Source organism: Petaurus breviceps, unplaced genomic scaffold (assembly GCF_028583685.1).
Source record: "Petaurus breviceps papuanus isolate PSGF00001 unplaced genomic scaffold, PetGlider_PUasm1.0 91133, whole genome shotgun sequence".
NCBI lineage: Eukaryota > Metazoa > Chordata > Mammalia > Diprotodontia > Petauridae > Petaurus > Petaurus breviceps.
In genome coordinates, this window is record NW_027187419.1 from 43,351,744 (window position 1) to 43,374,114 (window position 22,371).

At 34.9% G+C, this 22,371-nt stretch overlaps 1 protein-coding gene and 1 long non-coding RNA gene across 8 annotated transcripts in view; one reads left to right on the forward strand and one right to left on the reverse strand.

Annotated features, from left to right (window-relative positions):
* LOC138154881 (uncharacterized) overlaps positions 1–15,429 on the forward strand; it is a 335,411-nt gene extending 319,982 nt beyond the window's left edge. Inside the window, exon 3 of the long non-coding RNA XR_011166698.1 lies at positions 928–15,429. This is a non-coding gene — a long non-coding RNA (uncharacterized lncRNA). The remainder of the gene's footprint in view (positions 1–927) is intronic.
* ARHGAP32 (Rho GTPase activating protein 32) overlaps positions 1–22,371 on the reverse strand; it is a 423,257-nt gene that overhangs the window by 55,303 nt on the left and 345,583 nt on the right. The window lies entirely within an intron of this gene.

Consider the following 22,371-nt stretch of genomic DNA (forward strand, 5'->3'; position numbering starts at 1 on the left):
ACAGGAAGCTTCCCTGCATTGAAGATAAACTGTGCCCCCTAATAGGCTGAATGTAGTCACATGGAGCTTGTGCTGGGAGGAGTTAGCTGAAGGGTAGAGCAGAGCCCACAGGAACCTAGGAGTGAGAGCTACAGAAATAGTGGGAGAGAGAGGAGCTCAGGTAAGGAGATAGAGAGGTTTGTGAGTAAATACTGACCTTGGTTTGTGGGAAGGCTAAAGGATGTTGTGGCTTTCTGTGTTGTTATGGTTTATTAAGCTTCTTTGCTACTTTGATGGAATAGGATTACTGGTTTTGGGATTCAGTTTTCTGATGTCTAAATAAATGTTTCAGTTCTGTACTCTCTATGGAGAGTTGGTTATATTTTGTGATCAAATTTGCATGCAGGAATTATAGTCACAGTCTTTATTGTGATCATGGGTGCTGTAAATATCAAACTGGCACTACAATTGGTATGAGGAGCAGTATTGTGAAATATCAGACCTCTAGCTGGAGGCAGAACACCCTTAATTTTCAGAGCCTCCTAGCTAAATGAGAGGAGGTAGAGGCAACAGTATACTAGAACTTTAACAAGTTGCAAATCTATAATTCTATTTCCATATGCAAAGCATGGAACAGGAAAGCAGTGATCCAACTTTGCCTGCAATCCAACAATAAGTACAATTGACAGTATGCTGTTTCCCAAACTCAGTCACTTGTCAGTCTTGAATAACACAGAACTAATATGGAAATAAAACAGCACTATCACCCCTAGAAAAGAAAAATCATGATCCAACAAAATTGACAGTCTTTCTAGGAGTGTTAAGAGCCTAGCACTAAAAGTACAAATTTGGGAAGCTAAGAAGAATGAGTAAATCCTAGCATCTAAATATTTAAGTGAGGCAAAGAGTGGCACATGCTTATAACTCCTGCTACTGGAGAATGCTCAGGTGGATTACTTAAGTTCAGAAGTTCTGATGTACAGTAGTGTTAAAACCAATTGTGTGTGTGTGTGTACACAACACATATACATATACACACACACACATGCATACATACATACATATATGTATATATAGTATACACACACATTAAGTCTGATACCAATATGTTGAGCCTCTATAAGTGGAGGGCAATGGGGCTGCCTAATGAAGAGTTAGCAAATTCGGGTCATAAAAATGGAGCAAGATAAAGCATATGTGCCAATCAGAATTATGATCAAGCACGTAAATTGCTTTTGCAGTTCCATCGTGACGATGGTTCAGTGACCAATTAAAAATAAAAACAAACACCAAAATTAAAAGTTAAATGAGTTACAGGAAGAAATAGACAGTAATATTGTTATATGAGAAGACCAGAATACTCATTTTTAAACCTAGACCAAACAACAAGAATAAAAACTAAAAAAAAGGTGAAGACCAGAACAGAATTTTTGAAAAGATAGAATACATGCACATAGACACACGTGTGTATGTGTATATATTCACACACATATTTTACATATGATGATTACTAAATGGGAATAGAAAGGAGTGTACATATTCTTAAGTATGAATGACACCTTTACAAAAACAGATTATACGTTAGGGCATAAAGAATCTCACCTAAAGTGGAGAAAAGAAGACATATTAGCCATATTTTTAATGACCACAATGTGAAGAACGAAGAAGAAAGAAGAAGCCACTGAAGAAAGTAGTTGAACTGGAGGCTAAATAAGCTTAATCCTAAAGAATTGGTGGGTCAAAGAACAAAGTACAAAAACAAAAGATAATTTCATTAAAGCTAATAAATAATAAAAAATTTGAATATAACAAAAGCAGTTTACAGGAGAAATTTTATATTTTAAAATTTTTTCATTAACAAAAGAGCACAGTACAAATCAATTAAATAAACATGGAACTAAAAACCTAAAAAATGGATTTTCTTTTAAAAATTAAACCCCAAGATGGAAATTATGAAAATCAAAAAAAGTATGAACAAAATTTATAGAAAAAAATATAGTTGGGGATGACTAGGTGGCACAGTGAATAGAGGCCCTGGAATCAAGAGGACCCCAGTTCAAATCCGGCTTCAGACATTTAACACAAAAACCAGCTGTGTGACCTTGGGCAAGTCACTTAACCCCTATTGCCCTCCAAAAAAAAATAAAAATTTAAAAAATATAGAATGAAAATAAGGAGCTAGATTTTGGGGGTGGGGAGAGATTAGCTAATTTTATTTTAAAATGAGAAAAAACTAAATCATCAGTATCAAAAATAAAAATAATTCACGACAAATTAGAAAACGAGGGAACTATTTTGCCCAATTACATCTTTACCATTATCTTGACAAGTTAAATGAAATAGATATATAATGATAAAAAACATAAATTCCTGCCTATTCATAACATATCTAAAACTCTATTATAAAGCAGCAATTATCAAAACTAGTTAATACTGGCTAAGAAAAAGAGTGGTAGGATCAGTGGAATAGGTTAGGTACACAATATACAACAGTCACTGACTATAGTACTGTACTGTTTGATAAACCCCAAGACTCCATCTTCTGGGACATGAATTCACTATTTGACAAAAACTGCTGTGAGAACTGGAAAACAGTATGGTAGAAACTAGGCACAGATCAACAAGCTATACAAAGGTAAAATCAACACGATTTAACATGAGGGATGATAGTATAAGCAACTTAGGAGAGAAAAGAATAGTTTACCTATGGAGAAGGGAAGAATTTATGACCAAACAAGAAATAGACAACATTATGAAATGCAAAATGGATAATATTAATAACATTAAATTAAAAAGTTTTACACAAACACAACCAATGTGACCAAGATTAGAAGGAAAGCAGAAAGGGGGAACAATTTTTACAGCCAGTTTTTCTTATAAAGGCCTCATTTCTAATCTATGTAGAAAAATGAATCAGATTTATAATAATATAAGTCATCCCCCCAATTAATAAATGATCAAAGGATATGAACAGGCTGATTTTATATGAATAAATTAAAGCTATCTATAGTCATATGAAAAAATGCTTTAAATCACTATTGATTAGAAAAATTAAAATAATTCTGAGGTACCACCTCACACCTATTAGATTAGCTAATATGACAGAAGAGGAAAATGATAAATGTTGGAGAAGATGTAGAAAAATGGGAACTCTAGTGCATTGCTGGTGGAGTTGTGAACTGATCCAACCATTCTGGAAAGCAATCTGGAACTATGTCCAAAGCCCTACCAAACTATGCATACTTTGTTACAGCAATGACACTACTATGTCTGTATTCCAAAGAGCTCATAAAAAATGGTGAAGGACCCACATATACAAAAATATACTAGCTTTTTTTTGTGGTGGTAAAGACTTGGAAATCGAGGGGATGCCTGTCAATTGGAGAATGGCTAAACAAACTGCAACATATAAATGTAATGGGATACTACTCTTCTATAAGAAATGATGATCAGGCTGATTTCAGAAAAACCTGAAAAGACTTAATGCTGAGTGAAGTGAGCAGATACAGGAGAATATAGTAAACAGTATGAGCAGCACTATATGGTGATGAACTATGATAGACTTAGCTCTTCTCAACAATACAATGATCTAAGACAATTGCAAAAAAATTGTTATGGAAAATACTAACCACACCCAGAGAAAGAACTACAAAGTCTAAATGCAGATAGAAGCATACTGTGTTCAATTTTTAATATTTTTTTCTTACATGTGATTTTTCCCTTTTGTTCTGTTTTCTCTCATAACATGACTAATGTGGACATACATTTAATATGACTGTACATGTATAATCTATCTCAGATTGATTCATGTTTGGGGGAGGGTGAAGGGAAGGAAGGAAGGGGAAAAAAATTTGAAACTCAAAATTTTACTAAAATGAATGTTGAAAACTATCTTTACCTGAAATTGGAAAAAAATATTAAGGGGAAAAATCCCCAAAATTTCCTGGCTTAACAGAACAAGAAATAGAGAATTTTATAACCCAATCTATAACTCAATGAATAATCCAGTATCAGCCAAAGAAAACTAAGTCAAAAACGAACTCCCAAAATGGGAGAAAAAGACCTATAGGATTAAATGAATTTATAACTGGATTTTATTATAAATTCAAAGAATAATAATTTTAGTATTACATAAAGTATATGAAAAAGTAGGAAAAGAAAGATCCCTACTAAATTCTTTCTATGGTACAAAACAGAGATGAAAAGAAAACTCAAGGGGCAGCTAGGTGGAGCAGTAAATAGAGCACCGGCCCTGGAGTCAGGAGGACCTGAGTTCAAATCCGGCCTCAGACACTTAACACAAAAACTAGCCGTGTGACCTTGGGCAAGTCACTTAACCCCAACTGCCCTCCAAAAAGAAAAGAAAACTCAATAGATATATTCCTAATGAAAGCTGATGCAAAATTTTAAATAAAATACTGGCAAAAGGCTATATAGTATCACATCAAAATAATACAGAATGATCAGGTAAGATCATTATACCGGAAATGGAAGGCTGATTCAATATTTTACAAGTAACAACATTATGTAAAATATTAGTAACAAGAAAAAAATAATATGATTATGTCAATATGTAGAAAAAGCTTTTGATAAAGTACAACATCCATTTCCATTTTTAAAAAGCTAGAAAACACATCTTCCCTTAACATGAAAACGAATATTCATCTTAAATTGAAAGCCAACTTAAACAACAGAAATAATCTTAGAGAAGCCTTTCCCATAAAATCAGGGAAAAGCAAGGATGTCCATTACTACAATTATTACTTTATGTAGTACTAGAAATGAGAGCTGTAGCAATAAAGCAAGAAAAGGATATTGAGGAAATAAAACATCTGCAGAGACGAAATAAAACTATTCCTTTTCTGACTCCAGAGAATCAACTAACAATTCATTAAAATATTAATAACTTCAGCAAAAATGAAGAAAATAAACATATAGAAATTATAAATGTTTTTGTATGTTATCAACAAAACCCAGCAGAAGGAGAGATGCCATTTAAATTAACTAAAAAAAGTTAAAAGTATTTGGAAGTCTAACTACCAAGAAACACATTGAAATTATATTAGTACACTTATAAAATACCCATTATAGAAATAAAGACTGTTGTTCAGTCAATTCAGTCACTCCCAACTCTTTATGACCCCATCTGGGTTTTTGTTTTTGTTTTTTGTCACAAGGATGCTGGAGTGATTTGCTATTTCCTTTTCCAGCTCATTCTACAGAGAAGAAATTGAGGTTAAACAAGGTTAAGTAACTTGTCCAGGGTCATACAGCTAGCAAGTGTCTGATGCTTGATTTGAACTTGGATCCTCCTGACTCAAGGGCCGGCACTCTAACTAATAAGCCTTGCTTATGGATAGTCTAAGCCAGTATAGTTTTTTTTTTTAATACAATGTATCTAAATTAACTTAATTGACTAAATTAACTTAAAATAATAAAACTACCAAAGGATTAGAGCTAGGGAGAAAAAAAATGAAATTCATTTGAAGAAACAAAAGGTGAAAAATTTCAATGGAAATAGTGAAAAAAATGAAAAGGAAAGGTGTTCAGAAGTATCAGATCTCAAACTACTACAAAGTGTAATCTTCAAAACAATTTGGCACCAGTGAAGCAGATTAGGTACACAACATATAGAAGCAAACTAGACTAGTCACATATTGTATGAAAAATTCCAATATCCCAGCTACTAAAGTATGAGCTCAATGATCAATAGAAACTGCTTGGGAAAACTGGAAAGCAGTCTAACACAAACTAGGTATAGACCAATATTTCACTCTGTATAATATCCAGATAAGTTGCAACATGACTTAGACATAAAAGGTCATACCATAAACAAAGTAAGAGAAAAGGAATTGCCTTTAAGATCTATGGAGAGGAATTCAAGAACAAAAAAGGGATAGAGAATATCACAGGATACAAAAGACAATTTTGATGATATGAAAATTTTTAAACTTTGTACAATCAATGCAGGTAAAATTAATTAATTGGGGGGAAAACTGTGGAAGTTTCTCTTATGATAAAATCCTCATTGAGAATATAATATGGAATTGATTCAAATTTATAAGAACAGGCCATTTGTCAACATTAATTGAAAATCATCAAAGGATATAAGTGGGCAGTTTTCAAAGCAAGAAATCCAAGTTATTAAGAGCTATATGAAAAAAAAAGATTTTCTAAATCACAAGAAATTAGAGAAATGCAATTTAAAGCAACTCTGAGATTATATCTCATACCCACCACACTGGAAAAGTTGAAAAATCTATCTATGTTTTATCTCTCTACAGATCCCAATCTCACATTTCCAAATGACTAATGAATAGAAGACAGAAATTAATATAATATAATGTAATATGTATAATATAACACAACACAGCACAACATAACACAATATAACATAACATAACCATATATCACCCAGGCAAGAAACATCAGTGTCATCCACAATTCATCTTTCTTTCTCTCCTCATTTCCCATTTCCATTTGGCTGCAAGGCTGCCTGTGACTCTACTATTGCATCTGCCCTCTTCTTTTCTTCTAATTTCTACTGCAGGGATTCATCATCTCACATCTGGACTCTTCCAACAGCTTTCAGGTTGCTTTTTCCTGTCCAGTTCACTTACCTTAAGAAGCCAAATTAATCTTCCTAAACTGCAAGTCTGTCATATCACTCCTGTTTTCAATAAGCTTCAGTGGTTTCTTATTACCACCAGGATAAGGTTTAAAAGTTTCTGTTTAACTTTAAAACTCTTCATTACCTGACTTCCTCCTACCTTCTTATACTTTTCTCTTCTTCATGTACTCTGTAATTCAGTGAACTAATCTAATCTTCTTAGAGTTTCTTGCACAAAATATTCTATCTTCTCACTCCAGGCATTTCCCCTGACTGTCCCCTCAGGCTTGGAATGTTCTCCCTCCTCATCTCCACCTCCTGGCTTCCTTTAAGCCTCTGTTAAAAGTTGTACCTTGTGCAAAAAGGTTTTACTATTCCTTACTCTTTAGTGCCTTCTCCCTGAGATTATCCCCAATTTATCCCATATTTATCTTGTTTGTATATACTTGTTTTCATGTTATGTCCCTTATCATACCTGTGAGCTCTTTAAGAGCATGCTGGGTTTTAAAAATAAGTTTTGTTTACTGGGGTTTTGTTTTGGTTTTTTTTTGCTTCTTCTTGTATTCCCAAAACTTTGTATAGTGCTCAGACACATAGTAGGTAATTAATGCTTACTAACTGACTGAAAAAACAACAACAAACTCTTGATGATAGTATAAACAGAGATACTAAAGATTTCACTTTTCTAGTCTACAAAGCTATGAAGAATTGTAGGAGGAAGGGATATAAGAGATCTTCTACTTCAAAGTCCTAAAATTGTGACAATCAAATTGAGGACCTAAGAGTCAAAGCAAGTTGCCTACAGTTACACAGAACTTGCCTACAGTTCTTAAGCCACAGAGCCAGGATTTAAGTCAAGTGCTCTAATTCTAAATCCAGGGCTTCTCCCAACAGTTCCTGTCACTTCTGCTCAAAACCCCTTAATGAATCTTATTTTTTTTTTTTTACTATAGGATAAAATACAAACTTCAAAACCTGAAATATAAAATTCCCCACAATCTGGCTTCAACCTTTTCTTTCTTTTGCCTTATTACCCACACTTTGTACTATATTTGTTTTGGACATGTCTTGACACTTACTATAGAATATAAGCTTTCTCAGATCAAGAATTTTGGGTTTTTTCTTCTTTTTATTCTCAGTCCTAGCATAGTACTTTATATAGTAGGCACATAATAAATGTTCATGGAATCATAGTCCATCCCTTTAAATAAGGAGGACCTTGTCACACATAGTCATTAATGAAAGAGTAATATAGTGCTAGAGTTTGCTTTCTTATTGAGTCATTAGCTTCTACCTGACAAATTTTAATTTTCAAAGAGTTGTTTTCTTCAGTGAGATTTTTTATCTCTTTTGCTATTTGACCAATTCTGATTTTTGTGCCTCTTTTACCAAGCTGTTAATTTTCTTTGCATAATTTTCTTACATTGCTCTCATTTACTTTCCAATTCTTTTCCTTTACTGCTCTTATTTAATTTTTGAAGTCTTTTTTTTTTGTTTTTTTGCTTTTTGGAGGGGGGAGGTAGTGCAACTGGGGTTAAGTGACTTACCCAAGGTGGCATGGCTAGTTTTTTGTGTTAACTGTCTTGAGGCTGGTTTTGAACTCAGGTCCTCCTGACTACCAGGACCAGTGCTCTATTCACTGTGCCACCTACCCAACATTGAAGTCATTTGGGGGAGGGAGCTCCTTTAAAAATGAATTTTAGAGGCAGAGCCAAGATGGTGGAATAAAGGCAGGGACCTGCCTAAGCTCTCCCCACAAATCCTATAAATTCCTTTAAATAATGGCTCTAAACAAATTCTAGAGAAGCAGAACCCACAAAAAGGAGTGAAACAATTTTCCAGCCCAAGACAACTCAGAAGGTCAGTAGGAAAGATCTGTTGCACCAGGATGAGAGTGGAGCACAGTACAGCAGACTGCACCAGCACAGCCCTGGCCCCAGCAAACCAGAAGCAGGCCCTGGGAGTCAGTGAATCAGCAGCTTCTTCTGGAACTCTCAGTCTACAGACTGTAAGGGGTTGAACAATTGGTTAGAAAGAGATTGCAAGTGTTTCTTTGACAGTACTGAGGCAAGACTCTGATGCTTTGCCCATGTGTGGATCTAGGTCATAGTCCTGAGTGGCAATCCCAGGGCAAGGAGGTGCACTAGCACAACAGAGCTTATAACCACAGTGGAGTGGGGAATCCTCCTCATAGTTCCAGGGCAGAAAGGAGTGCTTGTGGTCACTCATTAACCAGAGCACAGGCCAGGAGAGTAGAAAACACCTCTCTTTAGGTCATACCACCCTAGAAGAACTAAAAATTTACAGGTCCCTTGAAATATCTCTGAAAATGTCTGCACAAAACCCCTGAAGTTTGAGACAGTGCACCCTCCACCCTGGAAGTAGAGCACTCCATTAACAAAGAGTTAAAAGTCAAGTAACATGCTGGGCACATGAGCAAATAACTGAAAAAAAAATTCTGGCAATAGACAAGTTACTCTGGTTACAAGGAAAATCAAGATATTCACTCAGAAAAAGAAAACAAAGTCAAAATTTCTCCATTCAAGGCCTACAAGAAAAATATGAATTTGGTCTCAGCCATTAAAAGAACTCAAAAAGGATTTTGAAAATCAAGGAAGAGTGGTAGAAGAAAAATTGGGAAGAGAAATGAGATGCAAAAAATCATGAGAAATAAATCAACAGCTAGGTAAAAGAGATGCCAAAAAATATTGAAGAATATAAAAGAGATACAAAAATTCAATGAGAAGGATGCTTTAAAAAGTAGAATTGGCCAAACGGGAAAAGAGGCAAACAAATTCACTGAAGGAAAAAAAAAGCCTTAAAAAGTAGAATTGACTAAATGGAAAAGGAAGTACAAAAGCTCACTCTTGCCCTACAGGAAAATAAGAGAGGAAGGGGATAAGAGAAGGGAGGGCAGATTGGAGAGGGGGTAGTTAGAAGCAAAACATTTTTGAGGAGGGTCAGGGTGAAAGGAGCAAGAAAACAATGAACAGGTGGCAGCAGGAATAGGATAGAGAGAAACAGAGTGAGCAATAGTAATTGTGAAAAAAATTTTAATGCAGGTTTCTCTGATAAAAGCCTCATTTCTCAAACATATAGAGAACTTAGTCAAATTTTTTTTTAAAAAAAGAGCTACTCCCAATTGATGAATGATCAAAAGATATGAACACTTTTCAGATGAAGTAATCAAAGCTCTCTATAGCCATATGAAAAAAAGCTCTACCTCGCTACTGATTGCAGAAATGCAAATTAAACAATTCTGAGGTACTACGCCATACCTATGAGACTGGCTAATAGATTGGAAAAAAAAAATGACAACTGTTGGAGGGAATGTGGGAAAAAGTGAGACAATATACTGTTGGTGGAGCTGTGAACTGATCTAACCATTCTGGAGAGTAATTTGGAACTATTCCCAAAGGGTTATAAAACCATACATATACCCTTTGACCTAGCAATACTGCTACTACATCTAGATCCCAAAAAAGATAAAAAAACAAAAAAGGAAAAGGACCTACATGTAAAAAATATTTATAGCAGATCTTTTCTGGGGGCAAATAATTGGAAATTGAGGGGATGCTCATCCACTGGGGAATGGCTGAACAAACTGTCATATGTGATTATGCTGGAATACTATTTTGCTTTAAGAAAAAAGAAATATGCTCTCAGAAAAACCTGGAAAGACTTACATGAACTGATGCAAAGTGAAATGTACTATGTACAAAGTAATAGGAATATTGTAAGATGATCAGCTATGAATGACTTAGCTATGCTCTGCAATAAAATGATTCAAGACAACTCTGAAGGACTTATGATGAAAAATGCTATCCATCCCACTGAAGGTATCTAAATAAAGATTGCAACATATTATTATTTGCTTTCTTTATTTTTCTTAAGGTTTTTGTTTGGTTGGGGGGGTGTCTATGTTTCACAACATGACTATGATGGAAATGTTTTATGTGACTATACATGTATGATCTATATTGAATTGCTTGCCTTCCTAATGAGGGCGACTGAGGTGGGGGAGGAAGAGAATTTGGAACTCAAAATCTTAAAAATGAATGTTAAAAATTGTTTTTATATGTAACTAGGGGAAAATAAAATACCAAACAAGAAAAAAAAAAACTTTTTAGCTCTTCTTGGGAATTCTTGTTGGGCTTGTGTCCAGTCTGCACATTTCTTTGAGGCTTTTCTTGAAAATGTTAGCAAGTCAGTGTTTTCTGAGCTTGTGTCTTGAAATTCTCTGTCATCACAGTAGCTTTTTATAGCTGGGTTCTTTTTTTTTTGTTGTTTACTCAATTTTTAACCCATTTATTGATTTTGAACTTTGGAGCTGGGCTCTGTTCATCTCTGGGGATAGAGGGTGGGATATGCAACCTAAATTTCTGTCTTTTATGAGCTTCTAATGGTTTTACAACTCAGTGGGTCCATGTTTTTAATGCTTTGAAAATGGTGTGATCTGGGAAGACTTTCCTCTTCGTCTGTACTTGGGTCCTTACATAGGTAGAGCCCCTGCTCTCTCATGACTGCAACCATTCCTCTCCATCCTAGAACTGGATAATGGGTAACAGAGTTGTCAAATGGCTCCTAATTCTGTGCCCACTGCTAACACTGGGTACCCTGAAATTTCTTTGTGACCAGGTGTTAATGTCCCTTAATGTCCCTCTGTGCTGCCTGGTCCCAGTGCTGCCATTGCTACTGGTACAGGCACTTCCAAGGCTTGAAACCAATGCAACACTTGTAGAAAAAGACTTCTTGTTGAAAATAGGATTTTAATTGAAAACTGAAGGAAGTTGAGGACGGCAGAAGGCAAAGAATTCTAGAAATTGGAGATGATCAATGAAAATGCATGTGGTGGAGAGAATGTCTTTGTGTAAGAAACAGCAAGTAGGTCAGTTGTCACTGAATCAAAGAATATGTGGGGAAAGGCAGAAAGGGCCAGGTCATGAAGGGCTTTGAACAACAAACAGAAGATTTTGTATTTCATCATAAAAGTAACAAGGATCCACATGAGTTGACTGAATAAAGGGTTTATATGGTTGGACGTGTGCTTTAGGAAAATCAAGGTCAGTGGAAGATGGACTAGAGTGGGGAGAGACTTGATGCAGGCAGACAAAGCAGGAGGCTCCTGCAATAGTCCAGGCATGAGTCACCATCTCTATATATCGGCACATAAAGACTAGAATGCCACCTGTATTGGTTCATCAGAACTTGATTTAGAAACACTTTTTTCATAGTTTCCAAAATACAAAGTAAATTTAGTTTACTAGACTAGATTTTGAAACTCTGAAAATGGAGAAAGAAAAATACACAATTCTAATTTCAAGAAAAAATATTAAGGCGAAAAATATTAGCATGAGTGAATTTCATACAAGGATCAAACAACAGGATTAAGGACTAGTACTCATCCTTCCTCTCTGCCTTTTCTACCCTCTCCAGATACATATATTTTGAGAAGGAAATTGAGAAAATGTTTTCATCTCTCCTACTTATCTAAGTGAAACACATTCTGCTTCACTTGCACACAGTTGAAGCTGCATTTCTCAGAAATCCTGAGAACTGCTGATGTAAACAAAATTTTAGAAGATCTAGATTCCAATTAACCTTGCCACTCATTAACTTTGTCAATGTTCTTTAGCAAACAGGATTAGAGTCTCAAAGATTACTGAAGGTTGACAGTCTAGCACTACCAAGATATTCCAATAAATTCAGAACCCTCTATTCTATACTATTTTATTAAAAACATTACATTTATTTTAAATAATATTTTTATACATTAAGAATAGGAAATAATGGAAGTGAACTAACTCCCTACTGCAATGCCATATAAGAGGGTGGAGGTCAGCCTGAGTTCTAAAAGCAGCTAGGTGGCTTAGTGGAGAGAGCACTGGGGCTAGAGTCAGGAAGACAATTCTGGGACAATGCCAATACATAGAACTTAATTTCAAATAAAACTATAAAAGGAAAATAAATCTCAATATCGAAAGCATCAGCAGTTTCCTTTTTGTACATTAGTTAATTTTTGTGACATTGTCTAATTTTTTTTTACATAACACTTGAATTTACTATTATCTTTAAAAAGAATTTTTATAGTATGTGTTCCTTTTCCAGCTACCCAAAGTTTCATGTGCATTTATACTTTTTACCTTTTCTCCATTTTTATATTTTCCTCTCCTTATTATGTACCCTTATACTTTTGGGGAACATTTTGTCATGGTCTGTCATGATGACATGAGGTTGCCTAATTTTTACAATCACTTTTAAGTAAATGATTTATACCATAGTACACTAGAAAGTTTAATGTTTCTAAAGGACAAGTTCTCAAATCTGAATTACACTGCACTTATCTTAATATCAACCAAATTCTAAAAGAAAAGTTTTAGTTAGATTTTTAAAAATCACAGAGTTTCAGAGTTGAAAAGGACTATAGTGGGTGTGTCATCCAATATGTATCTGAACAAGAATCCTCTACTACATCCTGGTCAATGTTTTTCCAGCCTCCATCTGAAGACTTCCAGGAATACTACTTGCTCTGATTCTGACAAGGTACATTAGGAATTATGGTGAGAAAGACCAATATGAGAAATATTATAAACATTAGGAGAATTAGTGTTCTTACATGTAATTGAATGTATAGTATAACTAGTCTAATCTTCATTTTGTAAATGAGGAAATGGAATTTAAAGTCATAGGATCTTATATTTATGGCAAGAAAGGACCACAATGATAATCTAGTCCACCATACCTCTAAATTGCAGATGAGAAAAAACTGAAGCCTAGGAAAGTTGCCCAAAATCATACAGCTAGTTGATGGCAGAATAAGAACTTGAACTCAAGTCTCCAGATCCCTAATCCAGAGTTCTTCGAAGTATCACAGCTGCCTTCTTTAAGGTAAGGATAATGTATTTGATGTTTTTGAGTTTTAAGAGCTTAAAGTTGCTCCAAGGCTTTTGGGATGCCTATATAAATAAATCTAAGAAAAATTTCCAAAATTGATATTCTATATATAATAAGCAAATACTATATGGAAAAGGAGTATGATCTCCTCCTAATGTTTTGGAAAATTACAAGAATGGGTCAATCAAAATAAATATAGATGACTGAATGTATTTTTCATATTAATTACATTCTCTGTAGTCATTAACACAGTATCAGAATTTTTATGGAATTTTAGGGTGTGGATAAAGCTTAGAGTTTTAAAAGCATATGCTTCTAGACTAGACAACTCCCTTTTACCTGCAGAACTTGTCAGACAGTTAAGAATTAAGACCTCTGTTATATCACTCCCCTCACAATGACAAACTGTACTTAGCTAATCATTACATGGTTTGGTGCTGTCTCTACATTCTATGTTGCCTGTTATGTTTCAATGTAATTTTTTCAGCTAACACAAATGGATAAAATCAAAGGTTAAGGGGAGTTATTTTTTCTTCCTCTCAAAATATAAAACTTAAGTCTTTTTGGAGGAGAAAAATCAATTCATGCCTGCCATACATGAATTACCACAAATTTACATTATTTCCAAAATTCATACTTGCTATTATTTCCTGATAATGAATCTTAATGATAATGAATTTTAGAACCGGAAATGACTTTAGGGATCACCTAGTTAAAGAATCAGTGTTTCACAAATCAATGGGACTGAAGTGGTTATTTAATACAACCTAAAATTCTTTAATTCCAAAGAATTCTCATTCAGCTTGCTTTTGAAGACCTTGAATGAGGGGAACCTTCCCCAAGGCATACCATTCTATGTTTGAAGAGTTCAGATTGTAAAGAAGGTTTTATTTTTTTTAACCGTATCAAAATTTGCCTTGCTTCATCAGTCTTATTCCTACTCAACCTTTGGAACAATCAGAACAAGTCTAATTCTTTTTAAGTGACAGCCTTTCAAATATGTGAAGATAGATATGTTTCCCCTAAGTCTTTTCTTCTCCAATTAGCTAAGGAATTAATAACCATGAGTTCTATGCTACTTGATGTCTTCTACAGAATGCTCTCCAGCCTATCACACACACACACACACACACACACACACACACACACACACCCCCTGCTAAACTAGTCAAGGGCAGAGCAAAGACTAGAACCCTAAATCCTTAGCTCATTTAATTAGATCAAAGGGACTTAAAACCTACATACTACTCATCTCTATGTTAAAAAAAAATCTAAAAATCTCAGCCTAATATTAACAACCTTTACAAACTATTTTTATGACTATGCTAATACTGTTTTTAAAATGACTGAAATATCTTCTGCTTCCATTCTGACAAGTCTTCTTTTATGATTCTGCTCAAAACACACCTACAATACTCTTAGGAACTCTTCTCTCACATTTCTTGATCATTTCTTTACCTTACGTTTATTCAGTTCAAGATAAGAGTAGATACCATGTACTATAATAATACATGCTAACTTTATGACCATAGTCAAGTCATTTCACTTCTGAACTAGTATTCCTGGATACACGTAATTAAACAGTATCCACAAAATAATATTTGAGTTACTCAAAAAAACAATGGAAAGACCCATAGGTGGTATAAGAAGGTTAAAAACAAATCTAGAACTGAGTCAAAGAAATGGTTTAAAAGACATCAGATTCCCTGAGGATCCCCAAGACCTTAGCTAAGATATTATCTACATAAATAAAACAGGCACCTTGGTAGCACAGGGTATAGAGAGTTGGTCCACCAGTTAGGAAGACTTAATCCTGTTTGTCTCAGTTCCTCATCTGTAAAATGAACTGGAGAAAGAAATGGCAAAGCACTCCTATATCTTTGCCAAGAAAACCCTAAATGAGGTCATGAAGGATATGACAAACAACTGAAGAGCAACACATAAACAATAACTTTGGGGTACTCGATAATTTTTAGGAGAGTAAATGTACCTTAAAACCAAAAAGGTCAAAAGGAGGTCATAAGAGATATATATCCCTGGGAAAAAAGATGAGATCATTAAGAGTCAAGACTGAGAGTAAACCAGGGGACAGTGAATGCCTTTGGTATACCCATAACAGAAAGAAATCTAGAGGAGTGGCCCCATTGAGGTACTGACGGAAGGATATTTACAAGAGTTAAAGGATGAAAAAGCATGCATGAGTTTTCATCTGCATCCCTAGTAGTAGGATCCATCACAAATCCATTCAAATAGTGAATTTTAAGTTCTGCTAAGTATTTTACACACATTCTCTCAATCTGAATCTTACAGCAGCTACATAAATTAGTTTCTACAGATGTTGTATCACCATTTTGCAGATGAGGAAACTGAGGCTCAGAGAGATGAACTGATCTGCTCATCTTCACAAAACTAGTATATGTCAGAGCTGGGAATACTTTAGGTAAAATGACAATATCAATGAAGCAAAGATAATGAGTTTCATCTCTTTGGGGGCCAAGTTGATTTATCATGCTCCAAGATTATATAGAATAGTCCTTTGAAAAATTGATCATCAGAGGGTTTGGATAAGAGAGTATGGCTGTAGACAGTGTTAAATTTGTGACAACTAAATGAAATAATCAAAATAGTTATGCTATACTAATGGGTCAGTAGTATTATCTTGGCCTATAAAAGATTTTTATATTGGCAGACATCTAAGGGGTACAAAATAAATGAATGAAAATGACATTTTAAAAATCAAGGATATTTTTTTTAAACCTCACCAGAATTCAGAATCAATTATGAGAATAATATACTATAGAGCCTCATGATGTTCAAAAAGTACTTTTTCAATCAAATCTGAGAAAAAAAACTTTAGGGTCTTTATGGGGATTAATCTGCCACATATAAATTCGAAATAAATCAGTTGCCAATTTAATATAACTTTAGTTTTTTTTTTTCAGCAAAGTATTATACTCTACCAGAAGAATGTAATCTGGAATGCAAACAAAACACCTTTACTACACAAAATGAGCAGTGTTCAGCAAAAAGAACTTAACTCCACATCTCAAAGTAGGAAACATAGTCTGGTCAAAGGATACATATTCACTTTAAAGTTTAATTTCTAGAGTAATCCTGGGTAGAGGTCTCTCTTCACTTTTAGAGAAAAAAAAACACCAGAATTAAGGAGTCACAATGGAAATAGGGAGATAACTACAAGAATGAAAATTCCCCTTGTTAAAAAAAAAACACTCCTTTTTTTTTTTTTTTTCTTTTTTCTTGGGGGGGGGGGGGAGGTAGGTTGGTCTTCATATCCCCAGTGCCCAGCACAATATCTGGCATAAGGTACTAGTATAAGGGCTTAGTGAATTGAATAATGGATTTGTTTTTATCTCTTGGAATCTAAAAGTTGTATAATTCTATGACAATCTTTTTTTAGACTGAGACAGTTATCAGTGAAAAAGTTATATGCACCAATAATAGCTATTACTAGGACAGGGGGAATTATTGCTTCACCACAGGCTGGGAATTTTGTGATATTCCTAAAAGGAAGAAGGCAGAGGCAGGTTATGATGGTGGGGTAAGAGCACAATTTGGTACTGGGACATGGAAAGAGTAGAATGCAGGATGGGTGTTGCCTAGAAGGTCACTGATCTTGATTGTTTTCCAGGGTTCCTTAGGCAGAGATTAAAGTGATGGAACTCAAGCTCTGGCTGGAACTAAGGGTAGTAAGGTAGGTCCAATTTTAATTTAAGTCAGACTCCCTGCCCAGTGATCTAGTCCTCAGTGCTGACAGTACACGTTCTTGCTGTCTGGCATCACTCAGTGCCTTAAATAAGGTGTAGTCTAAAGCCTGCAGCAGAATAGAAAGCCTTTGGTACTTCCTCTGCCTCAATACTTCAATGCTCTCTTCTCCAAGATCTGCTCTCCCCAGCTCTTCAAATTTTTATGATGCCTAGAACCTCATAATGCAAGAGGACCTAGCTTAAAGTGTGGTTGACCACCTTCAAAGAGAAAAGGGGATACAAGGATCCTAGGGATTCCAGGCCCTTTAAGATACCTAATTGCTTAGGGAGAGATAAATGTGTCTTTAAGCCTGTGAGTTTACTGGTTCACCTCAACAGTATCTATCCTGGAGAGGGGTATTGGGTAGTAAAGGTACTTCAAGGGTAACATAACAGATAAAGGAGGGTAAGACAGAGCTTGCTAGCTAGCAAACACAGATTCTTAGCACTTCCCCTATCCCTGGGAATTTTCTTTCCTTTGAGATACTCAGTTGTTTAAACTTTCTCAATCAATGTAGGGGTTGACCAGAAAATACCTAGGAGAACTGAAGAGAACTTCTCTCTGATTGTTTGTCCTGAATCAGGAAACTAGGGTTCTCTACTCAGTAGGGCTGTTGTAACCCATCTCTTAAAGCAGTCTCCAATATCAGGCGGTTCCTGAGATCCTTTTAGGGGTCCTCAAGGTCAAGACTTTTTTCATAATAATACTAAGACATTATTTGCCTATTAAAGTACTCCTCCCTTTATACTATATATCTATATGAAGCTAGATTTTCTTCATATACTTCAATGAAAACAATATTGCAACAGACTGAAGAAGTATGAGATATGAGAATCCACTTATGTTCTATTAAGTCAGACATTAAAGAGATTTACAAATATATATATATAAAACAATGCAACTCTGATCACTAGGGGACTTTGCGGGACAGTGAGTTATTTTTCATTAAAAAATTATCTATGGTAATGAGTTTATTATTTTTAAATGACTTAATATTTTTATTTTATTTTTATTTATAACATGGCAAATAATAAATAGAACATATACACAAAAGCTATTTGGGGTTTTCAAGATTTTTAAGACCTAATCAAGAAACTACTAAACAGCCAAATTACTCTGGGATATAACCTAGAAATGGTCTTATGGTACTCTGGAGCTTTGTCACTTCTACCACCACTACCAACTTCCAACAAAAGAGCCTGTTTGTGATATTTGACCTAGAGACTAAAATCCTAATTATGGCTCTGAACATTGGGTGAAAAAGGTGGTAATCAGCAGCTTCTAGATTAATGAGTAGTGACAAAAAGTTCAAGCATAGCAGTTTGGAATAATATGACTAAGTTTTCATGTAAAGTTGGTAATAAAAGAAACATGTACTAAATCTAACTCAAATTTTAAAAAACACAGACTAAAGGCTACTATACTAAATAAATACTTTTTAAAAAGCTGTATCTAACAGAGGTACATGTTTGCATATATATTCCTCTTTCCTCTTCATTGTATTTAGAAAAAGTCATATTTCTTTATGTCTTTCAAATTCATAAAAAAGAAAAATACATAATCACATACAGAATAAATAAAAATATTTTTTAAAAGTCATAAAGCTATCAGGGTAACATCCTATTGTTCGTAATTATGGTAGAGCTATTCAGAATTAACATTTCAGTTCTTTCTAATCATTACTCTTAGATTATGTCTGAACAAAGTTTTTTTGGTGATCTGGATTCCATTTTGAGTATTTTCTGAAAATGATTTCTCCCAAAATTGCTAATTACTACAGACTTCTCTTTTTTTAAATATGTAAACGACTGAATGACTAATGCTCTGTTATATAACACCATGAGTGAAAATAGAGTAACTCTTAGCAACTGTCAAAGACATGTTTCTTTCCCTTGTTGCTAAATTGATGCTATGAACTAAGTTTCTAAAAATTCAACTTAGGAAAAAGCAAATTTTTAAATAAAGACTTATGCAAGGACTTAAAAAGCCACTTAGACTAATAGCTTATGTAATAGCTTTTGTAGCTATAAATTACCTTAGCTTTTCCATGTTTTAACCTACTAAAAAGCATGTAACCATGTAAGTGGTTAATTTGAGGATGGAGTTAGGATTATGCATGAGAAGATAACGGAAAGGAAAAAAGGATATCATTGGGAAAAGATGTTATTAGATATTCTTGGGAAAAGGTAAGTCTGGAAAAAGAGGTAACTTCTTCATGGACTGAGAACAAGAGATAACCAAGAGACAACCACATCATATGCTCCACTGGTAGCCACAGAATGACATGGAATCTAGAGGAAAGTTTTCAGTACACTGAATAGCCCTCCACCTTGAGGAGGACTAGGGGGAAAACATGAACAAGAGTTATATATAAGATGGCATGGATCAGTTGCAATCTGCATCTATTCTCCCGTTGGAGAGTTCCTCTTGGAATCTCCATTTTGATGGAGAGCCAAGGCCAGCCACTCTCACTCCTTCACTCCTCTATCTTTCCTTACTTTCCACTTTTTTTCAGATCTTTTTATGTGTTGCCTTTTCCTCATTATAATATAATGCTTATATTTATACTCCCAGGACTTGGCAGGGAACCTTGCAGTCAGTCAGTAAAAAAGCATTTATTAAGCACTTACTATATACCAGTCATTATGCCAAGTCCTAGGGATATAAAGTGTTGGGGTTTTTCAAAATTCAACAATAACCATATTTTGCCTTAAAGCTCTTATAGTCTACTGAGGGGAAAAACATGCATACAACTATGTACAACCAAAGTATGTATCAGATGATTAATTGTAGGTAGTCTTAGAGGGAAAGCATTAAGATTAAGGAGAACCGGCCTTCTTATAAAACATGGGACTTGAAGGAAACCAGGGAAACCAAGGGGTAGAGATGAGGAAGGAGAGAGTGGTACATCCAGGGAAACAAAAATGGCCAGAGTTGGGAGACAGGAGTGTCTTGTGCAAGGACCAGCAAGGAGGCTGTTCTCATTGGATTAAAGAGTACATGATGAATATAAAGCATAAGAAGACTGAAAAAGTAGGAAGGAGCCAGGTTATGAAGGTCTTTAAAAGCCAAACAGGACTTTATATTTGATCCTAGAGGCTCTAGGAAACCTCTGGAGTTGACTGGATAAGAAAAGGACATGGTAAGACTTGTTCTTTAGGAAGATCAGTTTGACAGTTGAGTAGAGGATGGACTGAAGTGGAAAGATATATAGGACAGTGAGACTGACCAGAAACCTACTGCAATAGTCCAGGTATTATATGATGAGGTCTTGCACCAGGGTAATAGTACTGTCAGAGGAGAGGGGGAAAAAGCTAATAAATGTCATAACTTTAAACCCTTGAATAGTGTAAATTAAACAGTGAAATCAGAAGCCAGAATGCAGATAAATTAGGAGTGACAGGACAGAAAGATGGTTAGCAACAAAAGGGAGGAGAGATATGGGAAGAAAGTTAGCAGGGATGGATAGGTCAAGTGTTTTGTTGAGGCTGGAAAAAACATAGAATTTTTTGTAAGCAAAAGGGAAGCAGCGAGTACTCAGGGAGAAAGTAAAGATTAGAGATAATGGGGAGGATAAGGGGTAACTTGCTATAGGAGATGGGATGAAATGGGGTCATTTCTATATGTAGATGGGTTTACACTGGCAAGGAGAAGGGCCATCTCTATTAGACAGAAGTAAAGAAGGAGGAAGGAAAGGAAAGCATCTGAATGATGTGAAATTTATGAGAGAGACAGAGAGAGAGGAGCTTACTGCAACTGTCTTGAAGGGCCATTTCAATGAAGTGCGAAGCAAGCTTCTCAGCTAAGAGGGCTGGGTCTGAGGAAGCCATGGGAGATTTGAAAAGAATACTCTTTGAAGAACCACTGCATAGTGAGTGGGATACTGAGTCAATTAGAGAAATATAAAAAGACTGCCTTGCTACAGTGAGGGCCCAATTGTGATAATATAATATAATCTCATAATAGTGGACCCAGGCAGCAAGAGTAGAGATTATCTCCATCTTCATTCAGCAGCAGGCATATAAGAATCTAAGGGCTTAATAAATGTTTTCTTGATTTGACTGTTGGCAAGAGTACACACATTAATGAGCTCATGGATCCAATCAAAGTAAGACTTATAGGAGGCATAAAATTTCTGTGGCCTCATAAATGTGAATATTATTATACAAGGTACCATGGCCCCTAGAGCAATAACAGGGGAAGTGTGGCCTCTACAATATTTGAAGCTCCAGTATAATAAATTCATTTATCTTTTCACAAAACCCCAAATTCAGACCTTTCTGATAGCTCCCTATGCCTTTCTTATATATAAATTTTATGTGGATGACAGGAAATTGAGAAAAGAAAACTTAATTAGGAAATAAAAGCTTTACACATGCAAAGTCTGCTTTGGAAACTGTGACTGAACATGGGAACACTGTCATATAAAAAGTATGTTTTCATGAAAGAGATAAAGAGAACCATAACATCAGTGACAAGTGGTCATTCATTCTCTACTTGAAAACTTCCAGTTGTGCCAAGCTTATTATTTTACAAAGCTGAATAGTTCTAAGTAATTAAGCCAAAATATGACTTCCTGCAACTTCTTACACTGTTGGGAATCACATAGTATGAGATTTCTCCTTTTTCTACATAACTTCTAAAACAGTTAAAAATCACTATCATCTGTGTAGAATTAAAAAAAGTTGAAAAGTAAAAATACTAATACTTTACCAAATAGTAACATGAAGGTAAAGCTGGGCTGGTAAATTTCTGATTAAATAACTTCAAAGTATGTTAAAGGAACACTCATACAAATCAGATAATTTACTAGAAACATGCTTTGCCATCTGACCACAAAATATTTTTATACAACTCAAAAAAAAGTGTTTATCCAAACAAATTTAGTTATAACATGTTGGAAAAGATGATTATTCATTCTGTACTTGGAAAAGTTTATTACACTTCACCACCATAGCTCATTATTTGCAAATACCATCTCATTAATAGAAACAGCTTCATTAGCAGAGTGAGGCCTAACATTCAAACATAAAATGACAATAATTTGGAAAGAAATGAAGGAGAACTCCACTTTCTTTAAAAAAAAATAAAAACAAACTTAGAAAGACAACTATAAATTAAGA